Raw genomic sequence first — 21,333 nt, 5'->3', positions numbered from 1 at the left:
GATACCTCAATATACTCTTATTATTGCACATAATAGAAAGAAAAGGCATTTGTGAAGGTAATCAGGCAATAGGGGGCTGGAGAAGCACGTGTCCTGGGTGATGGGGGCCAAGCCTCAAAGTGCAGGTTTATTCTAATAAAGGAAATTATTGCTACAACTTAACCCTTTGAGGACCAGGCCCAAAATGACCCAGTGGACCGCGCAAATTTTGATCTTAGTGTTTTCGTTTTTCCCTCCTCCCCTTCTAAGAGCTCTAGCACTTTCAGTTTTCTATCTACAAGGCTATGTAAGTGCTTGTTTTTTACAGGAATAGTTGTACTTTGTAATGGCGTCTTTCATTTTACCATAACATGTATGACGGAATCCCAAATATATTATTTATGAAGATATAAATTGGTGAAATCGTAAAAAAGTAGTGTGTTAGTGTTTTTAACTTTTTTTTCTTACAGATTCGAAGTCCCTATGGGGGACTTGTACATACAGTACATTAGTTTTATTGCACACACTGATCATTGCTATGCCATAGGCATAGCATTGATCAGTGTTATCGGCGATCTGCCTGTGCAGGCTCAGTGCAGCAGATCGTGTTTAAGGAGTTAATGGCACGCTGCAGCGTGATCGCTGCAGCCTGTCATGAACGGTGAAGTGCCGGCTGCTGATCGCAGCCGGCCCCCACCTGCTATGATGCGCGCTCTGCTCCGGATCACGCTTCATAGTGGAAAAAACACCCAGGACGTACAGTTACGTCCAGGGTCGTCTGGTGACAGACTTCCATGGCGTAACTGTACATCCAGTCTAGGGGTTAAAATGTCACTGTTATTTAAATTTTTTTTTTTTTTTTCAGAAATCAATAGTACAGGAGATTTTAAGAAACTTTGTAATTGGATTTATTAGCCGAAAAATGCACTTTTATCATGAAAAAGCAGTTTGAAGCTCTCTTATGGAGAGGGGAGGGTTTGAGGGAGATGAGGCACCAAAACAGGACAACAAAGAGTTAATTTACGGCTACATCACCGGGCTATCTCCTCTGAATTCAGCACTGACCTCTGAATACTGGCTTTCACACAGACCCCGCTGTGTAATCCTTTGTTCTCTGCCCTCTGCTGGCGACTAATCTCCCTCCTCCTCCCTCCTTCCTCCTACCCTCTCCATAGGTTACACAGGGCTTGACTGATGTAAAAGAGTCGAGATTTCCTGATAATGAGCAGTGGATGAGAGAGAGGAGGGGGGGGGCCTGGGGAAAGGCTTTTTGAATGCAGATAATGGCATATTTGCCTAATAAACCCAATTATAACATTTCTTAAAAATCACCTGGACTAAAAAAAATACAACAGTGACACTTCAAGGCTATGTTCACACAACGTAAATTTTCTATTAATCACGGCAGTTGTTGCAAATTTGCAACAACGGCTGTAATTAATAGAAAATTTATGTTGCACTGCAGTCAATGGAATCCTGTCCCGGACAGACATGTCAGTTTTTTGCGGCCGCTATTAATTGAATTGCGGCCGCACAGAACTCTCAGTTCACACAATGAAGCGTGCGGCTCCGGCTGCACTTTCCATTGTGTGCTGGGTGAATTGGGATGTGGTGCTCCCAAATGAATTCAACAGAAATTAAGTTTGTCACGCTAGTACTGCAGTACCAGCTGGGATGAACTTCACTGACACCGGTAGTTCTGTGACGCAGTCGGGTCACAGAACAATCGGTGTCATACAGCGTGTGAGCCCGGCCTAAAGGCATTATCTAGTCTTAGAAAAGAACGGACATAACACTTATTCTCAGTTTGGGTGTGGGTTTTGCAGCTCAGTGCCATTAAAGTGAATACCACATACAACCTGGGACAGGGGTGGCGCTGCTTTTGCATGAAAGTAGTGTGCTTTTTCTAATCCTTGATCGCCCCTTTAATTATAACGCACAATATGCCCCCATTTTCAATTATATTTCTGGGAAGTTTAATCTAGAGCATACATATGTTTATTCTAGTAAAGGAAATTCTCCTACAACGTAAAGACTTTATTCAATCTTATAAAAACATGGCCACTTTCTTCCAGAAACAGCATCACTCTTGTTCTCAGTTTGGGTGTGGGTTTTGCAGCTCAGTTCCATTGAAGTGAATGGAGCTGAATTGTAATATCACACACAACCTGGGACAGGGGTGGCGCTGTTTTTGCATGAAAGTAGCTGTGCTTTTTCTAATCCTGGATCACCCCTTTAATTATAATACATGCTATAAACCCATTTTCTGGAAAGTCAATCTAGAACATACGACTGGAAACTTATTTCAAAAAGCAAAGCTACGGACCCCCATAAAAGTCATAGACCCCTTCATGCCTAAAGTCTGCTGTTGATAAACAACTAGCAATTTTTGGTGGAGATTCGAACTCCAAGCATTACAAGACATAGAGTTATCGTTCTCACCACCACTATCCAAAAATGTTATTTATTTTGGGTGGTTTTCCGGCTAGAGACCTGGCAGCTCCCCAATCGTATCGCTCAAATAGCCGAGGCCTGGACTGCTCCACCAACCCCTGTCATAGTAACGCTCATTCCTGTTCCTGCTGCACAGCCTCGGACTATTATTCTTACTAAATCTTACATAAAAACATGTTTTCCCAATGAGGTTTGTAGTAATTTCACAGATGCCCGTGGTGAAGGGATAGAGGTCACATGAAATAACATAATAAGTGTTAAAATAGTTTAAAAAAATAGGAACTAAAAACCTTAAAACATGTGATGGTGAATTTAGATATTGTACTTCCCATTTCCCATAAACTATAGCTGCTTATATTAATGGTGGCATTATTTTATATATAGGCAAATTTCATATCAGTATCAGTAAGGGCCATTATACTTATACTGTATATATATATATATATATATATATATATACACACTCACCGGCCACTTTATTAGGTACACCATGCTAGTAACGGGTTGGACCCCCTTTTGCCTTCAGAACTGCCTCAATTTTTCGTGGCATAGATACAACAAGGTGCTGGAAGCATTCCTCAGAGATTTTGGTCCATATTGACATGATGGCATCACACAGTTGCCGCAGATTTGTCGGCTGCACATCCATGATGCGAATCTCCCGTTCCACCACATCCCAAAGATGCTCTATTGGATTGAGATCTGGTGACTGTGGAGGCCATTTGAGTACAGTGAACTCATTGTCATGTTCAAGAAACCAGTCTGAGATGATTCTAGCTTTATGACATGGCGCATTATCCTGCTGAAAGTAGCCATCAGATGTTGGGTACATTGTGGTCATAAAGGGATGGACATGGTCAGCAACAATACTCAGGTAGGCTGTGGCATTGCAACGATGCTCAATTGGTACCAAGGGGCCCAAAGAGTGCCAAGAAAATATTCCCCACACCATGACACCACCACCAGCAGCCTGAACCGTTGATACAAGGCAGGATGGATCCATGCTTTCATGTTAATGACGCCAAATTCTGACCCTACCATCCGAATGTCGCAGCAGAAATCGAGACTCATCAGACCAGGCAACGTTTTTCCAATCTTCTACTGTCCAATTTGTGCAATATTGTGCAAATTTTAGCCTCAGTTTCCGGTTCTTAGCTGAAAGGAGTGGCACCCGGTGTGGTCTTCTGCTGCTGTAGCCCATCTGCCTCACAGTGCGACGTACTGTGCGTTCAGAGATGCTCTTCTGCCTTCCTTGGTTGTAACGGTTGGCTATTTGAGTCACTGTTGCCTTTCTATCAGCTGGAACCAGTCTGCCCATTCTCCTCTGACCTCTGGCATCAACAAGGCATTTCCGTCCACAGAACTGCCGCTCACTGGATGTTTTTTCTTTTTCGGACCATTCTCTGTAAACCCTAAAGATGGTTGTGCGTGAAAATCCCAGTAGATCAGCAGTTTCTGAAATACTCAGACCAGCCCTTCTGGCACCAACAACCATGCCACGTTCAAAGGCACTCAAATCACCTTTCTTCCCCATACTGATGCTCGGTTTGAACTGCAGGAGATTGTCTTGACCATGTCTACATGCCTAAATGCACTGAGTTGCCGCCATATGATTGGCTGATTAGAAATTAAGTGGTAACGTGCAGTTGGACAGGTGTACCTAATAAAGTGGCCGGTGAGTGTATATATATATATATATATATATATATATATATATATATATATATATAGGATTGTGGTGGGAATATATGCAGCACATAGTCTACTTGTATCCTATAGCTGCACTTTATTCTTCTCTAGAACTATTCTTCTAAAGGAAAATACCTTGAAGGAACAACGTGCATTGCAATGTGCCATGATTTATAGGGTCTGAGGCGCACGGAGGTAAAGTATGCACCCACAGCTGTCTATGGGCCTCTATTCTGAACTCTTACAACATAGACCTGAGATATGGTTGTGTGCATGAACTATTAACATCTGGTGATTTAGTGGCTGCCAGTTACATCCAATATCACTGATAGCCTGACTATGGCCAGAACAATAATAGGGGGTCTTTGTGGGTAATATGGCTATATGGTTTACTGAAGAACTATGATCTAGAGATGATCAACATGCACATCTCCCTCCCTATTTAAAGGGGTACTCCGGAGAAAAAAAAATAACAACAGTTTTTGAATTTAATTTGAATTAGATTTGTAAATTACTTCTATTAAAAAATGTTAAGCCTTCCTTTATTTATCAGCCGCTGTATGTCCTACAGGGGGAATATCTCAACAAGGTGTTGCCTACAGGGTGCTTACTACAGAGGGATAACTACCAGGGGGACCCCCAATGTTGGTGCCTACATGGGGGATTCTACCTACTGGGCATGGGTGGGCTAACAACCAGGGCGGGGGTGGCATCTACATTTGAGAATAGCCTAACTAATATATGGATGCACAGAGGAGACCTAACTATTTTAGAGGAAGTCTACTACTGTATGGCTGCACAGAGGTGGCCAAACTACTACATGAGTAGTCAGTCAATTACATTACAATTACTACTACATCAGTCAATTAATGTTTTGGGGGGCTCAGAGTGGACCTTACTGTGGGCACAAAGGGGTGTAATTTTTTTATGAATGCACAAAGGGGATCTAAATACTATTTAGGGGCACAGGGATGACTTAACTACTATATGGAGAAAGTTCAGAGCGGCACTCCGTGTCAGCTGGCGGTGCACGAGGAAAGGAGCCCAGTCCCAAATACAATGTATTATATGGAAATCCCGGCACTCACCATTTGCATCATCATATACTTTTATTCGGTTCCATAACCATTACAGTGCGAACAGCACTGCTGTTCACACTGTAATGGTTATGGAACCAAGTAAAAGTATATGATGATGCAAATGGTGAGTGCCGGGATTTCCATATAATACATTAACTACTATATGGGGCACAGACGGACCTAACTAGTATATGGAGACACAGAAGAACCTAACTACTATATGGTGACATAGAGAAGTCTAACTACTATATGAAGACACAGAGAAGACCTATACTATATGGAGGAACAGAAAGGACCTATACTAAATTGAGGCCTTATGCTATATAGGGATTCAGAGGGGGCCTTTCTACTATATAGGGGCACAAAGCAGCCTGACTACTATTTGGAGTAGTCTTCATGATGGGCTGTGCTGGATGGAGAAGAAAAGGTAAAGTGAACAACTTAAACTAGCAAAAAAACACCACTTCAGATTGATGGAGAAAAGACGAGAGTCACTGGATGTCACTGAGTGGAGCTGGTTGCTGCTTGGAAAGACTATTGGTCTTTATATAGTGGATTTTATTAATTAATTATTTATTAGTTATTAATTAATTATTTAACAGTACAGTGGAATGACCTAGTCATTCTAAGGTGATGGTGGTGGTCATGGGATTGTGCTATTGTTTGTCCTGGGTATACTCAAGTTATTGATAATATTTGTACAGAAGGCTAGGCGATATGGCTTAATAATAAAATGTAATTTTTTTTTCCAATTTAGACGATTCTTGATTTTAATCACAATTTTTTTCTAGTGACATGCCCTCACTGTGGAATACACCTTTAAAATAATCTTAAGTATGATATCGGTCTAGTTATTCATTGCATTAATAGCTGGTGATTTGCAAGGATTGCAATACCAGTGACATAGCTACCATAAAGCCAGACCTCGGCCCTTTAACTGGGGGCATTCGTAATGAACACTGCCCCCCTGCCAGTCTCTCTTGTGGGTGGAGGCAGCATTGCACCTTCAGCCATAAGAGCCCCTCCCCATATACATACTCACCAGGCCTGGCGCAGTCCCACTGCATTTGCTCTCCCAGCTCCTCAGTGCACAAATGATGTAAATCGGCAGAAAGCTGAGAGAATGAAGGGACTGTGCTGGGCCAGGTGAGTATGTGTGTTGGGGGGGGGGGGGGGGGGGCGCATACAGGATTCATGGGCCCCGTAGAGTTTTTTGTTTTTTTTTGCTATGGGGCCCCATGATTTCTAGCAACGTCCCTGTGGAGTAATCAAGTGAGAAGGATTTTGCAGTCATGATAGGCTGTGGTCACACTAGGGCAGGGGTGTCAAACTTGCAGCCCTCCAGCTGCTGTTGCAAAAATACAATTCCCATTATGGCTGGACAGTCAAAGCTTTAGCAGTCCAGGCATGATGAGAATTGTAGCTTTGCAACAGCTGGAGGGCCGTAGATTGACACCTGTGCACTGGGCAATAACCAATGGACAGCTATGTCAGATACCGCCAAATCCTGAAAGATCCCATTAGCTTATAATAGGGTCAATCAGATTTCAGCATCATATGGATGTATAGGACTAGAAGCCTGAATCGTTCCCGTATTACACTTATATGAAATTGTGCTAAATCCCATCAGCTTCTCCTTGCCATAGGAGTTAAAGGGGGCAGAACTTTTCTTTATAAACAGGTTTGCCTAGCAGTCAAGTTTTATTTATTGAGTTTGCATCAGTGAGTGTGTATTGAAGCAGACATCCACTACAACACTTCCTCTACCAGCTCTGGGAATTTTCCTTTGTTTTCTGTGAATTACTGGTGAATAATTACTGGTAAATCCTTTATTGTACCTTTCCCTTCCCCCTCCGCACCCAGAGTACAGCTGCTTTCCTTGTGCAAAGTGGGAATTGATCCAAAAATGTGCTCAAGAACAATGCCGGGTTTGGCAAGTGTCCTGCATAATTTAGGGACTTAGGTATTTTCTCGCCTTTTTTTTTGGAACAGCTAGAAAGAGATTTATCAATCCACAAGTTATATATACAGTATAATGTTATGTTACACTCAATACACTGGATACATATATCTAGCAATGTAAACAGCAGGGATGTTGGCTGCTGCATATTCAGTGACATCACAAACCACTAATTCACCACTAATTCAATTTTCTAAATTTAAAGGGGTATTCTGAGTCCTATCTCCTATTTACAGGATAGTGGATATGTAATATTTCATGAAGTCTGACCAACCCCCCCTCCCCCCGAATCTCCAGGATAGAGCCCCAGCTTCAGCCCCCTGTGATCTGACACTTATTTCCTGTCCTCTGCATAGGGGATGTGATGCTATATTAACTCAAAACACCCCTTTGGGGGTTCCTGCAGGGCATACAGCAGCTTATAAGTATTGGAAGGCTTGAGTTTTTTTTTTTTTTAATAGAAGTAATTTACAAATCTGTTTAACTTTCTGAAAAAAATCATTGAAAAATAAATTTTCACCAGAGTAACCCTAACCAGGGACTCTTATACCTTGCTTCTAGGACCACCAGCAAAAACTGTGACCGCTTTTTGATCAAGTTCATCGAATTGTTTAACTAAAATGGGGACTCTTGACAATTACCATATGTCTTTTACTCTTGCCACCCTTCTATGTTCTATCAAGGAACCTAGTCTGTTAATGTAACACTATTCCCCACACTCCTTGCACCTTAAGGTTTTGTGCACAGCTCACATTGTAAATCCCAATTTCAATCCACATTGTGGGAAAAAAAGAAGTGAGATGTGGAATCTGCGTGGATCCTGCATTAGGTAGCCTAGCCTTTGGGTCTAACCTAGGGATAGGGAACCTTTGGCCTTCCAGCTGTTGCAAAACTACAATTCCCATCATGCCCAGACAGCCATCCTGATCTAAAACCATGGATAAATCTTCCTGTTGTGTGAACATACACAAATGACTGAAACACTGACTCACGCAGCTTTATGTGTACTACGTCTGCATAGACAATTCTTTTAAGAGTTATAAATAAGTTATAAATAAAATGCCTGTAAGAAAACACCCTGCGTTTCAAGCAGTTTAAAACAGCATGCTGTATTTTATAAGCCATTTTCATTCCTTTGCTATAGGCTTGAAGGTAACACCTGGCCGCAGCATTATAAGGAACTGTTACAAACATCAACATAAAATGTGAAAAAGCTGCAGAACAGTGTGTGAATCCTGCCCTATGGAAACTACAAGCGCATCACTTGTGCAATTAAATCCTAAGGCCCCATTCACATGTCCGTGTCAGTTTTTACTGTCAGGAAATCCTGATCAGGAGACCTCAAATGTCATCAGGAAAGTATCAGGATTTCCTGACAGTAATCCATTTTTACCATCAGGAAACCATCAGGAAAAACCTTCAGGATTTCCTGATGAGATAATATGGTCTAGTATGCCAACATAAATCACAGGTACCCGTGTACCTGGATGGCCACAGGCTGCAGAACTACAACTCCCATCATGGCCTGTCAGCAAGGCATAATGGGAGTTGTACGTCTGCAACCTGGATGGCCACAGACTGCAGAACTACAACTCCCATCATGGCCTGTCAGCAAGGCATAATGGGAGTTGTACGTCTGCAACCTGGATGGCCACAGACTTCAGAACTACAACTCCCATCATGGCCTGTCAGCAAGGCATGATGGGAGTTGTACGTCTGCAACCTGGATGGCCACAGACTGCAGAACTACAACTCCCATCATGGCGGGTACTGGGGGGTTGTAGTGCCGGGCAGAGTGTGCGGTGCGGGGGGGATGGGGGTGTGCGGGTGATTGGACGGCGGCCGGGGCTGGCTCTCTACCAGTTCGGAATCGCGGGCACTTTCCTGATATACATCAGGAAAATGGCCGTGATTCCGGCGCTCCCATAGACTTCTATGGGGGCGTCCGTGCCGGATTTCCGGACGAAAATAGGACAGGATCTTAAAAATCCGGTCCTATTTTCCGGAACGGACACCCTTCCGGAAAAATCCGGAAGGGTGTCCGTGTCTAATGTTAGCCTATGAGTCTGGAAATCCGTCCGGATTTCCTGATAGGAAATCCGGACAGATTTTCTGGACGTGTGAAGGGGGCCTTAATTCAAATGCATAAACCTAGAAAAAAATAGCAAGGCCAACCAAAAAAACTATTAAGTGTTCTGTATTCCAGGCAGGGTTAAGTCGGATTTCTCAGTCAAACAAAATTTCTTTAGGGTGCGTTCACATGTACAGGATCCGCAGCAGATTTGATGGTGCAGATTTAAAATCCGCAGCAGATCCGCAAATCTGCTGCGGATCCTGTACGTGTGAACACACCCTAAAGGTGTTGTGTCATAATGACAATCTATCCCCTAGGTTATAAATGTTTGATTGGTGGGGGACAAGAACTGATCAGGAGAATGGGGGGTCCCCTATTTAAAGGAAGTGTGGTTGAGTATGTTGTCTGCAGAGGATTCTAACTTTGTGGGACTGCTGAAGACAGCTGAACACTGTACACCGCTATCTATGGCAGTGCCACAGAGAGTGAATTGATTGGCTGTGTGTATACCTGCAGGGCAGTTTCTAGGTAATTTTGACTACAGGGCGAATCTTGATAAAAGCGCCCCCCCATGATTTATTTCGGTTGTTGCTAGAAAGAAGCAGTGTGTGTGTATTATGGCATAGTTTTAACCTTTCAAAAGTCATTGAGTGACTCACCAGTGGCATCTTCTTTGATCTGAGGCGTCTCCATCCGGCCCAGATCTCCATGATGATTTCTTGTTGCAGCTGCAATTCATCTCTTCTGAACCTACCAGACAAGCATGCAGCCCCCCTCCACACACTATCCCCCCTGCAGCCCCCCTCAACACACTATCCCCCCTGACCCCACCTCCACACACTATCCTCCCTGCAGCCCCCCTCCACACACTCTGTCCCCCTTCAGCCCCCCTCCACACACTCTGTCCCCCTTCAGCCCCCCTCCACACACTCTGTCCCCCTTCAGCCCCCCTCCACACACTCTAACCCCCTTCAGCCCCCCTCCACACACTATCCCCCCTGCAGCCCCCCTCCACAAACTATCCCCCCTTCATCCCCCCTCCACACACTGTCCCCCTTCAGCCCCCCTCCACACACTCTGTCCCCCTTCAGCCCCCCTCCACACACTCTAACCCCCTTCAGCCCCCCTCCACACACTATCCCCCCTGCAGCCCCCCTCCACAAACTATCCCCCCTGCAGCCCCCCTCCACACACTATCCCCCCTGCAGCCCCCCTCCACACACTATATCCCCTTCAGCCCCCCTCCACACACTCTGTCCCCCTTCAGCCCCCCTCCACACACTCTGTCCCCCTTCAGCCCCCCTCCACACACTATATCCCCTGCAGCCCCCCTCCACACACTATTCCCCCTTCAGCCCCCCCTCCACACACTCTGTCCCCCTTCAGCCCCCCTCCACACACTCTGTCCCCCTTCAGCCCCCCTCCACACACTATTCCCCCTTCAGCCCCCCTCCACACACTCTGTCCCCCTTCAGCCCCCCTCCACACACTCTGTCCCCCTTCAGCCCCCCTCCACACACTCTGTCCCCCTGCAGCCCCCCTCCACACACTATTCCCCCTGCAGCCCCCCTCCACACACTATTCCCCCTGCAGCCCCCCTCCACACACTATTCCCCCTTCAGCCCCCCTCCACACACTCTGTCCCCCTTCATCCCCCCTCCACACACTATGTCCCCCTTCATCCCCCCTCCACACACTGTCCCCCTTCAGCCCCCCTCAACACACTCTGTCCCCCTTCAGCCCCCCTCCACACACTCTGTCCCCCTGCAGCCCCCCTCCACACTCTATCCCCCCTGCAGCCCCCCTCCACACACTCTGTCCCCCTGCAGCCCCCCTCCACACACTCTGTCCCCCTGCAGCCCCCCTCCACACACTCTGTCCCCCTGCAGCCCCCCTCCACACACTATTCCCCCTGCAGCCCCCCTCCACACACTATCCCCCCTTCAGCCCCCCTCCACACACTCTGTCCCCCTTCAGCCCCCCTCCACACACTCTGTCCCCCTTCAGCCCCCCTCCACACACTATGTCCCCCTTCAGCCCCCCTCCACACACTATGTCCCCCTTCAGCCCCCCTCCACACACTATGTCCCCCTTCAGCCCCCCTCCACACACTATGTCCCCCTTCAGCCCCCCTCCACACACTATGTCCCCCTTCAGCCCCCCTCCACACACTATGTCCCCCTTCAGCCCCCCTCCACACACTATGTCCCCCTTCAGCCCTTCTCCACAAACATACACACTACCCCACTTGATCTGATGAGTGCTGCCGCAGTTGTAGCAGCAGCCTCACCTACTGCCCGCCCGCGCTCTTCCAATGCAATCAGCGCAGAGCGGGAGTTGTGCACGCAATCAATGAACGCCTGCGCTACGGCCGGCCGCAGCTGCCCCACGCTCCCGCTCTACGCTGATTGCATTGGAAGAGCGCGGGCGGGCAGCAGGTGAGGCTGAGGGGCGGCCGGGGCAAGTGTTGGGCGCTCAGATGAGCGCAGACCGGGGGCGGACGGAGCGGGTGACAGTCTGGGTGTGGGGGCGCGTGGTGCGCTATCCAACCCAGGCTGTGTGAGGTCCCGGGGGTGCCACCAGCGCCCCCTAACTGTCGGCACCCCGTGCTGTTGCCCGGCCCGCCCGGTGCAAGAAACAGCCCTGTATACCTGACCCATTTACACAGGGGCAATCAGGACCCCCATTCGCATGATCAGAGGTCAGACTACCACTCATCAGACACCTATCCTGTGAACCGCCATCACTTATCCACCTAAGAGCTAAAAAATATGATCTTACTCACCAAGTCTCCCTGAGTATTTTGAGCCGTCTCCTGTCTTTCTAGCTGCTGCCATTCCTGAGTTGCACATTTTTCTAAAAGCCAATCTATATCCAAGATGGCGCCGGACAGGAAACTACATTTCCCATCATGCATCTCCCTGATTGGTCCATTTGCGTACTTGTCCCCTTAGCTTTCTTTCCTGCCCACTGCTGTCAATACTATTGCACAGTAAACACAGGACTGTTTTTTAGAGCTGACGTGTACATGGTGTTGGCTATGTGCTGCATAACAGGCTTCTGTTACCGAGGGGGGGGGGGGGGGGTAGTGTAGGTTTAGATCTCTGCTTGCTGACTGTGAATGAAGACATTCTAGTTACATCCAGACTCTAATAACATCTATAACACAATATGCAGATCTGTGAGACAAAGACAGGTACATACACCTGCATTCCCTGACAGCAAGCAAAGATAGAACTAGAACTTTTCATATTACAGAAACCTAGGCTCAGGGACACATGTAAGTCTATGGAAGCAGCACAGGTGCATGGAGATGATGCAGATGATGTCTCCAAGTCAATAGATAGCTAACTCAGCCCCCAGAGAGAAGATCACATGTCCTGTGTCTACACAGGGAGGGGGAAGAGGCAGCAGCGTGTTGTCAGAGAGGACACAGAGAAGATGAATTCAGACATCCAGAGCGGGCAAATATGAGAATAAAACAGGGAAAGGGCTCAAGGTTATGCATGTATATTAGACATAGGGTGGTATAGGGAAGGGGGATTGTTTAGAATATTGTTTTTGTTACCCGGATTACCCCTTTAAGTGGATGGATTGAGATCTTTTTTTTAGACAATATTGAAATGTTTATACATTGGACTAGTTTTCCCTTCTCTGTACTTCACCCTGTATAGGTAGGGGGCTAGCCTTCATGTGAACAAGCTATCCAGATGCAGCTTTCATCAGTTAGGAGGTGTGCCATTCCAGGGGAGAGTACAGCAGTAATTCAATAAGTCAGCAGTAATGTGAAGCAGAAGGCAAGGTCGGCTCGGTGACATCATTCAGGGAGAGCGGAGAGATTGTGGAATCAGGTCTGGACTTCAGCTGCATTTAATTACATGTACTGGCTGCGTTAATGTTTGTGTAATTGCTACAATGCTCCTTTGGTTAGATCTCGTTCTTGCTGCGGTGTCTCTGTTGTAATAACTAAAAGCTTTCGTTCAAAGGAAAAGAATATTAGATTACGTAACCTGCACTAATCTCGGGGCAAAATACTTTGTTTTCTGTTTGCATGAAATAATATTCTAATTTGAATATTGTACCCAGTGTGCATTGCAAACAGGATCCAAACAGGTATCGATGAATTCATTACCCCCTTAGCATCACTACCAGAAGACTTAGATGTGAAAACAACATTGTAGGGTATTTAGGCCTGTCCATTTCTACCTATGAACAGCCGACAAAACACCCAAATGTCCAGTATTGAAGAAGGCTATCATTAAAGGGGTTATCACAAGGTTAAAGGGGTTATCCAGCGCTACAAAAACATGGCCACTTTCCCCTCTCTCTTGTCTCCAGATTGGGTGGGGTTTCTAACTCAGTTCCATTGAAGTAAATAGAGCTTAACTGCAAACCGCACCTGAACTGGAGACAGAAGAGGGGCAAAGTGAACAGTATCCTCTGTCTATAGGATAGCAAATAACTATCTGATCAATGGGGATCCATTCCAACCACTGGGATCTCCAACATTCTAGAGAGCAGGGGGCTTCCAAGTTCACTGCTTGGCAATGTTCAGAGAGTATTAGTGGAGCAGTGAATGGAGAGGCATTGCTCACACTTGGTGTGCATGCTTGGTCACTGCTCTATTCACTGTCTATGGGACTTCTAAACATTGTCAAGTTCAGTGATCAGCAATGTTTGCAAGACCCAAAGAGAATGAATGAATAATGAGAGTGGTGACCAAGCATGAGCACTGCCACTCCATGTCCCTGAGGACAATTGACCTCCGTTCTTGTATTGATCAGCTAGTTATTTCCTATGCACAGGAATACTTAGGATACCATGTGACTCAGTCAGCAAACATCCATTTACCATGAGAGTCGTGCAATGATGCAGTTAGTGGCTGATTTTCTTATGGATACGGACAGAGACATAACGTTTACTTAAGGGGTTGTTCACATACTGCAGATTTGCATCATTTTGATTTAATTATTGGATTTACAGAAAGCTGTGTAATTAAGGAATGTAAAGAGTACAGCAGACGACTATCTTCATCAGGCTCATAGAGTTAAAGGGGTACTCTGGCCCTTTAAATTTTTTTAGTTACGTTGCTGCACTTATATATAAAATAATAAAGAGGTTATTCTTACCTAACCACTCTCTCCCAGCGTCCTCCTGCTGCGCCTTGGGTCCCCTGCTGAACGATCTAGCCACCACTTCCGAGACGGCAGTGACAGCCCACTCAGCCAATCACTGACTGAGACAAAACAGTGCCGCGGCCAGTGATTGGCTGAGCAGGTTGTCACTGCAGAAACAAGTCTGTCTAAGAAGTAGCGGTAGGATCGTCCAGCAGAAGTACCCAGGGGAGTGTGGTCAGGTAAGAATAACCTCTTTATTATTTTCTATATAAGAAGCAATGTATTAAAAAAAATTAAAGGACCAGCGTACCTTTTAATGAAGCAGCTGCACGGATGTCAGAGTGCAACTACATATATATTGAGAAATAATATATATATATATATATATATATATATATATACTGAAAAATAGTTAAAAGAAAAAGTGAATCCACAGATTTTTCTGTTTTGCTTTAACTGAGTTTTCAAACTCACTAGTCTCCTATCCTAGGGGACATGTATGAGTTCGCAGGGGGTCCAGCCTCCATGCCACCTAGGAATCTCTAGATCAGCACCTTTGTTATAAATGGTCAGACCCCCGCCCCCACACACCCCCCCCCCCCTGCCAGCTCATACTTGTCCTGTGGATAGGGGACAAGTAAGGTTAAATCAGAAGTCCCCTTTAAGGACAATAAAAGTGCATTTCTTTGGCACTGCTTTGGAAACAAGGTCAAATATGAGAGGGTGTCTATGGCATATCTACACAGGCAATGCATATACCGCACGTACATCTTATACATTGTAGAACGCAGAGTGTAAATATATATCAGTTGTACGCTTGCAGGTTACAGTCAGTATACCGTTGCCTATAGATGCCATTTATTTGACAGATCCTTTTGTTAAAGACAAAGTGAAGCTGTTTTGCAGTGTTTTATTTCATGCGGCTTCAAACATCCATTGTGCAAATATATGTAAATGTGTAACCATAAGTGGTTTCTTGTTTCCTTGAAAATCCTACAGCAGCAGTCTATACTTTCCAGCACTGTAAAGAAATAAAAGGCCCCTAGACATGAATAAAGGACACACTTTAGGAATACATCTGCTTCACTGCAGCCTAGGGGTAATGTACACTATGTCTGGATACACTTGTGAACTTACAGATAAACCTAATATAAGCTGAGCCTAGGGGTATATCTGCATCAGAACAAACCATGATTTGAAATGATTTTCCATACATCATGCCAAAAGGAGTTTGGGCATAAGCCTGGTTAATGATGCCTATGGGCATGTTACATATGATGATGGGTGAACCCATTGTTGACCCCAGGCATGGTGTGAACCACTTTGTGTGACAGGCAATAGCAACTGGTTACAAAATAGCAGTTTTATACTATAAGATTGATATCTACACACAGTTTATGGTCTGCATTATCAGCTTAAAAAAAACTGCAGTTTTTCATGAAAAATTGGTGTGCAATTTTCATCCACTGATTGGGGCGTCTGGATGCCGGGAGCCACAGAACAAGCCGGAGCGTGGACTGGTAATGTATTCACTGGGCTGGGGGGCGGCATTTACATATTCTCAGCAGAAAGAAAATCCCGCTGTGAGTATGTAATGCTATTCAAATTGACAGTACAGGAATCGCAGCAGTTTTTGCTGTGAACCCACAGCGTGAAATCCGCTGCGACTACGTTATGCGTGAACCCACCGTAATTCTGTGAATTTGCTCATCTCTATTTATTTCTTGCTGATCTTTGGAGTCAGGAGAAGTTAGCAGCTGAATGCTTCTCTCCCAGTCTTGCTGCATCCTCCAATCTTACTGCAGGAGTGTTCAGACCCATACTAATTGCGAAAATGAGCAAGAGAGGATGCGCTGCGCACAGTTTTCTCCCCGTTCTGTGTCTGTGAAAGCTCGTTTTCACAATCGGTACAGGTATGAACACTTTCAGAACCAGACTGATTTGAACTTTTGACAAGTCTCTATGACATAAAAAGTAAAAAATGCACTCCAATACCAGTGTTCACACTGCAGGTTGCACTCTGCGGTGGCTAAAATACAGACAAAAACAAGAAAGTACAACAGCAACCTGCCAGCAAGTGTAATGACTCACCGTATATACTCCCTCCGCCGTGTGGCTGCCTTTTTTTGGTTTGCGCTCCACCCATCTTCTGTGGATGTTTTAGACAGAGTTTAGTTGGGTGCTTCATGCCCAGTGTAGGGTTAATGTGAGTCCAAGAGAGGCCATTGTTAGTGTTAGTGTAGGACCATCTCTCTGAGGTCACCTTGATGTAGTGAGATAGTACACTCTGTTTAATTAAATAGTTTGCTAAGAACCTTATTTTAAAAAATCTCTAGAACAGGTTTTTGTTGTGTGTTTGACAGAGGGAGTATGTGCGGTGAGTCCTGGCACTTGCAGGTTGCTGTTCCACTCTCTTGTTTTTGTATGTCTCTATGACATGTGAAAAGTTTTTTTTCAAATGACACTGACACACCAGTCCGCAGTAAATTAGCTTGACTAGGCTTTTGAATATTTCCAGCTTTTTTTTTTTTTTTTGTCAATATGAAAAAGAGGCTCGTGCTCTGGAGGTATTTCCTAACACAGCAAAAGCAAATCCAACCCATGTCCTCTTATTCACCTCCTCTTGTACCAGTCTACTCCTTTTGACTGTGCACACATGACTAGTACCTCCTATCTTTCCCATTCTACCTGCAGGAGCAATGGTGAGTGACAAGACCATGTTCACACTTGTGTTGCTTGGTGGCAGCTTTCTCTGCCGGCGGTGTCTGCTGGGTTTTGGGGAGCCCTTGGGGATTGGTCCTGTGACATTGGGGTTGCAGGGCCGTTTTATGGCCTCCCTTTCCTGCATGTGCTCGCTTTGTGGTGTTGGCGTTCGCTGACTGACACAGTGTGGAGTTAGTGTAGGGACTCACGTGAACCAGGGGACCTGCACGTGGTACATGAGGCAATATGGTTTGATCAAATTATATACCAACATCCTGAGGTTGGTTTTTAAATGTAGCCGAGAGGCATTAGTGTCAGCCATAGGTGTAAAGTGCAGCGCACCTTTCTCTCCTTGTCTGTCCTTTTGACTAATAGCCACTAAGTAAAAAAAAATAATTCTCTACTCATTAGTACTGTCTTTCCCCGAAAATAGGACATCCTCCTAAAATAGTACACCCCAACAAGCCTAAAGTAAAGCATCGCCCCGAAAATAAGTCACCCCTTGAAAGTAGCCCCCCCCCCCGAAAGTAGGGCCCATGGCCCCCATGTCCTGATGCACGTACAGATGCATGCCGAAGGGTCACCTGATGCACATCCCACGCTCCTGGTCCCGCTGCTGGTCACACTGAGGAAATTGGTGTGACCAGGGTGGGGGGTGGCGAGAGAAATAAGACATAGTGCCTTATTGGGAGCAAATATTAATATAAGGCACGGTCTTGTTTTCGGGAGAACACGATACATTGACCTACAATCTGGAGATTTCAATTGGAAGCATGTTGTTTCCTGCCAATTTTCCCCCTTTTAATGTAGAGGAGTTAAACCCACCTAATAATGTTGCAGCGAAGAAACCCACCAGGCCTGCATCTAACCTAATAGAGAGTAGGACCCCCAGGAATGGCAACAACAGCGCTAATACCTATGACTAGTGCGCTGGAGCTAGAATACTAGTCATTATCCCAATACAGTAGCACAGCAGATGATAAGTGGTTGCGGAACAGGTTAATGCGACATCTCATGTGCAGGTGTATATTATCATCAGGGCTTCCAGATGATGCTGATGAAAGAAATAGCTTCCTTCTGAAATGCAGGTAAAGCCCATATTATATTTCACAGCATAGGAAATGCTAGCAGACTGAGTCAGGCTTTGAAGCTAGTGGTTGATAGACTCTTGGGAGAAGTGAGGAAGTGCTCTCTTACATTAGAACCCTCGGAAAACCTAGGAACAACTAATGGTTATGCAATTCCTGAGGAAAGTGTACAAATGAGCAGAGTGCGCTGAAAACAGAGGCCACTAGCAGTAATGTCTGTCACCGGAAGGGGACACTGGGTATTTAATTCAATTGGAAGAGAGATGTGAAAAGAGACGGATAACGGGCATCACAACATCTCCATCAAAGAGGATAGACGCAGATCATGTGCTTTTTGTAGTATGTCCTACTAAAAGAAGTTATCTACTTTATTTAAGCACATCATGTGCTGGATGCAGTTTTAGAACATTTGCTCATAAAATGATAAAAAAAATAAAAAATAGGAAGCAAGCAGAACAGAAATAGTATATAATTATATTATTAAAGGGGTATTCCAGCAGACTAAAAAAATAAATAATAATTATTACAACTTTATGAAAATTTACCCGTCCCAACAGCCTTCTTTTGGATTAGCAGCGGGATTGGCTGTTGATCTGGAAGTCTGGGTCTCAACGGATACAAAGATGCAATGAGACCATAATGCGTGTGACCCATAATGGGGGTGGCGTGCATTATGGTCTCATTGCATCTACGTATCCATGGAGACCTGAACTCCTGGTTTACGGATTTCGACGCTGATTCAAAAGTTGGGACAGGTACTCTTGAAAGAAAATTTCATGGTGGTTACAGACCACCACTCTGCTCTAAAAGCAGAGGTCAGACTGATTTTAGTGTATAAATACTGTATAATATAGCTATCTATATTTAGAGCAGAGTGGGGTTGGTCTGCTTTTAGAGTAGAGTGGGGGTTAGTGACCAAGAAGAGCTGTCAAGAATAGGATGAAAAGAACGGACATATCAGGACAAGTCTGCAAAATATATTTGGAAAAAATATTTAAAGGAATCGAATGATATTTTACTCAGCTGCCAGGGCTGCGGGGGACATCTCAGTGACATATACTTGCTTGTCCTGTTCCGCCGCTGCAGGGTCCCAGGCCACCCACTTTTCTCCAATATCAGTGATTTCAAAACATCCGGTGATGTGCCGTTCCTGCCAGAAATGAAACCTCAGTGTAGACTCTATACTGGCAATGTTGAGCTTCTATAACCACCAGGAAAAGCACATCACTGAATGTTTTGAAATCACTGTCATCAGCGGTGAGTGGGCAGAACAGGACCTGGGAGGGGGGCAGGAGAGAAAAGTATACTTCACTGATATGTCCCACGCAGCCCTGGCATCATAGTAAAATATAATTTTATCCCGGACAACCCCTTTAACTTGACGAGCCCTACAAGTTTAACTAGGTTAAATGCAATGCATTTTGGTTTAAGAGCTCACAGTTTTTCAAAATTGTGACTTGGTTTAAGAGCATTGCTTTGTTTTAAGAGCTCCCTGTATGGGGTGGGGACGAGTGGGGGAGGGTCATGGTCTGCAGCACTGTACTCTGACCATGGAAGTCTCCCTCACCTTCCAAATCATTGCTGATCCACTTCAGGCTGAGGCTTACATTAGGGGACAGGACTGTGGAGGTAATCTCCTCATAGCTGTAACCCCTTTCTCCCTGGTCAGAGAGTGCTGCTATACTGTGCCCACATCTGTCCTGCTCATTCCTTCATGCTCCCCGCAGTCTCTGTCAGCCCTTGTGTTTCCCATCCTCTCCATTTACTGTACAGTAACTTATAATATCACATATAATAAATCATTCTTTTTCGGGTGTGGAACCAATTGTCGGCATTTCTATGATTTCTTATGGGAAAACTTGCTTTGGTTTAAGAGTGGATTTTGATTACAAGCATGGTCCCAGAACGAATTATGCTCGTAATCCAAGTCACCACTAATTAGATATATATATATATATATATATATATATATATATATATATATATAGATAGATATATATATATATATATAGATGAGCTGCAATACAAGACACGGCCCACAAGAGAGGTGCTGTTTCTGAATAAAAGCAGCCATGTTTTTCTGGCATCATTAACCTCTTTGCCAATGCTACCAGAGATTGGAGACTTGTACCTAATCTTTCATGACTTCTATGCGTAACATGTGTGAGGAATGAGAGAGAAGTGATATTACAGGTAAAAAAGGCAAAAAAAAAAATAGGGGGAGATTTATCAAACATGGTGTAAAGTGAAACTGGCTCAGTTCCCCTTAGCAACCAATCAAATTCCACCTCTCATTTTCCAAGGAATCTTTGAGGAATGAAAGGTGGAATCTGATTGGTTGCTAGGGGCAACTGGGCCAATTCTACTTTACACCAGTTTGATAAATCTCCCCCATAATGTCCTGAAATTGATAAACCATTTATTACATGAATATGCAATATTAAAATTACCTACTTGTGTCATCGTTTTATTAGGTTAAAAAATATGACAATACTTTCCTTCATGGATCCTGTTAGAGCTCATGACGCCAGTGTATAGACAGCCCGAGGCTTACATTTTCTGGTTGTGTAAGGGCCGGTATCGTTCTGTGTACACAGATTCTTAGTTCCTGATGTTACGGCTCTGTGGCTTTTCCTCTTTGGAGGTTGCCTGGTTAGATTATATTTACAGACACGTATTTCCTCGCCTTAAAATGATTTTATGGTTTTATGTAAATTTCGTTTAGTCATTGTATAATCCGTTATGCAACTTTCCAGCGAAGTTTCAATTCCTCGCATTGTTAAGGCATCCTACACATTGCCTTCTGAGCATAGATGCTTTTACATGACGAGATAAATGATAAAGTCATTGCAGAGACAGTTTGGGTTTGGGGGGGGTGTTAGGGTTAGGGTAAGTAAGGCACCACATTTCTTAGTTATTTATATGCTTATTAAACCCAGGCCTGACCTGATGTTTCTTGAGGATAGGTGACCCAGGGCCAGGGGAGGTGGAGGAAGATCTGTTGTGTATCCCAACAAAATCAAAATGCCTCAAATTGTCCCCCAACATTCTAAGAACTTTTCTGGAGAATCTGCAGCAGGCACGACGATTATAGAGCCGTTTTGAGTAGTCTAAGCTGTGAATCAAGCCTTGGGGTAACACATAACACTTATTACAAAATGGCTGCAGCTTACCCGTCCCCATAGATAAC

This window comes from Dendropsophus ebraccatus, chromosome 2, assembly GCF_027789765.1.
Source record: "Dendropsophus ebraccatus isolate aDenEbr1 chromosome 2, aDenEbr1.pat, whole genome shotgun sequence".
Lineage (NCBI taxonomy): Eukaryota > Metazoa > Chordata > Amphibia > Anura > Hylidae > Dendropsophus > Dendropsophus ebraccatus.
The sequence above is the reverse complement of the archived record's forward strand: the minus strand, read 5'-3'. Positions refer to the sequence as shown.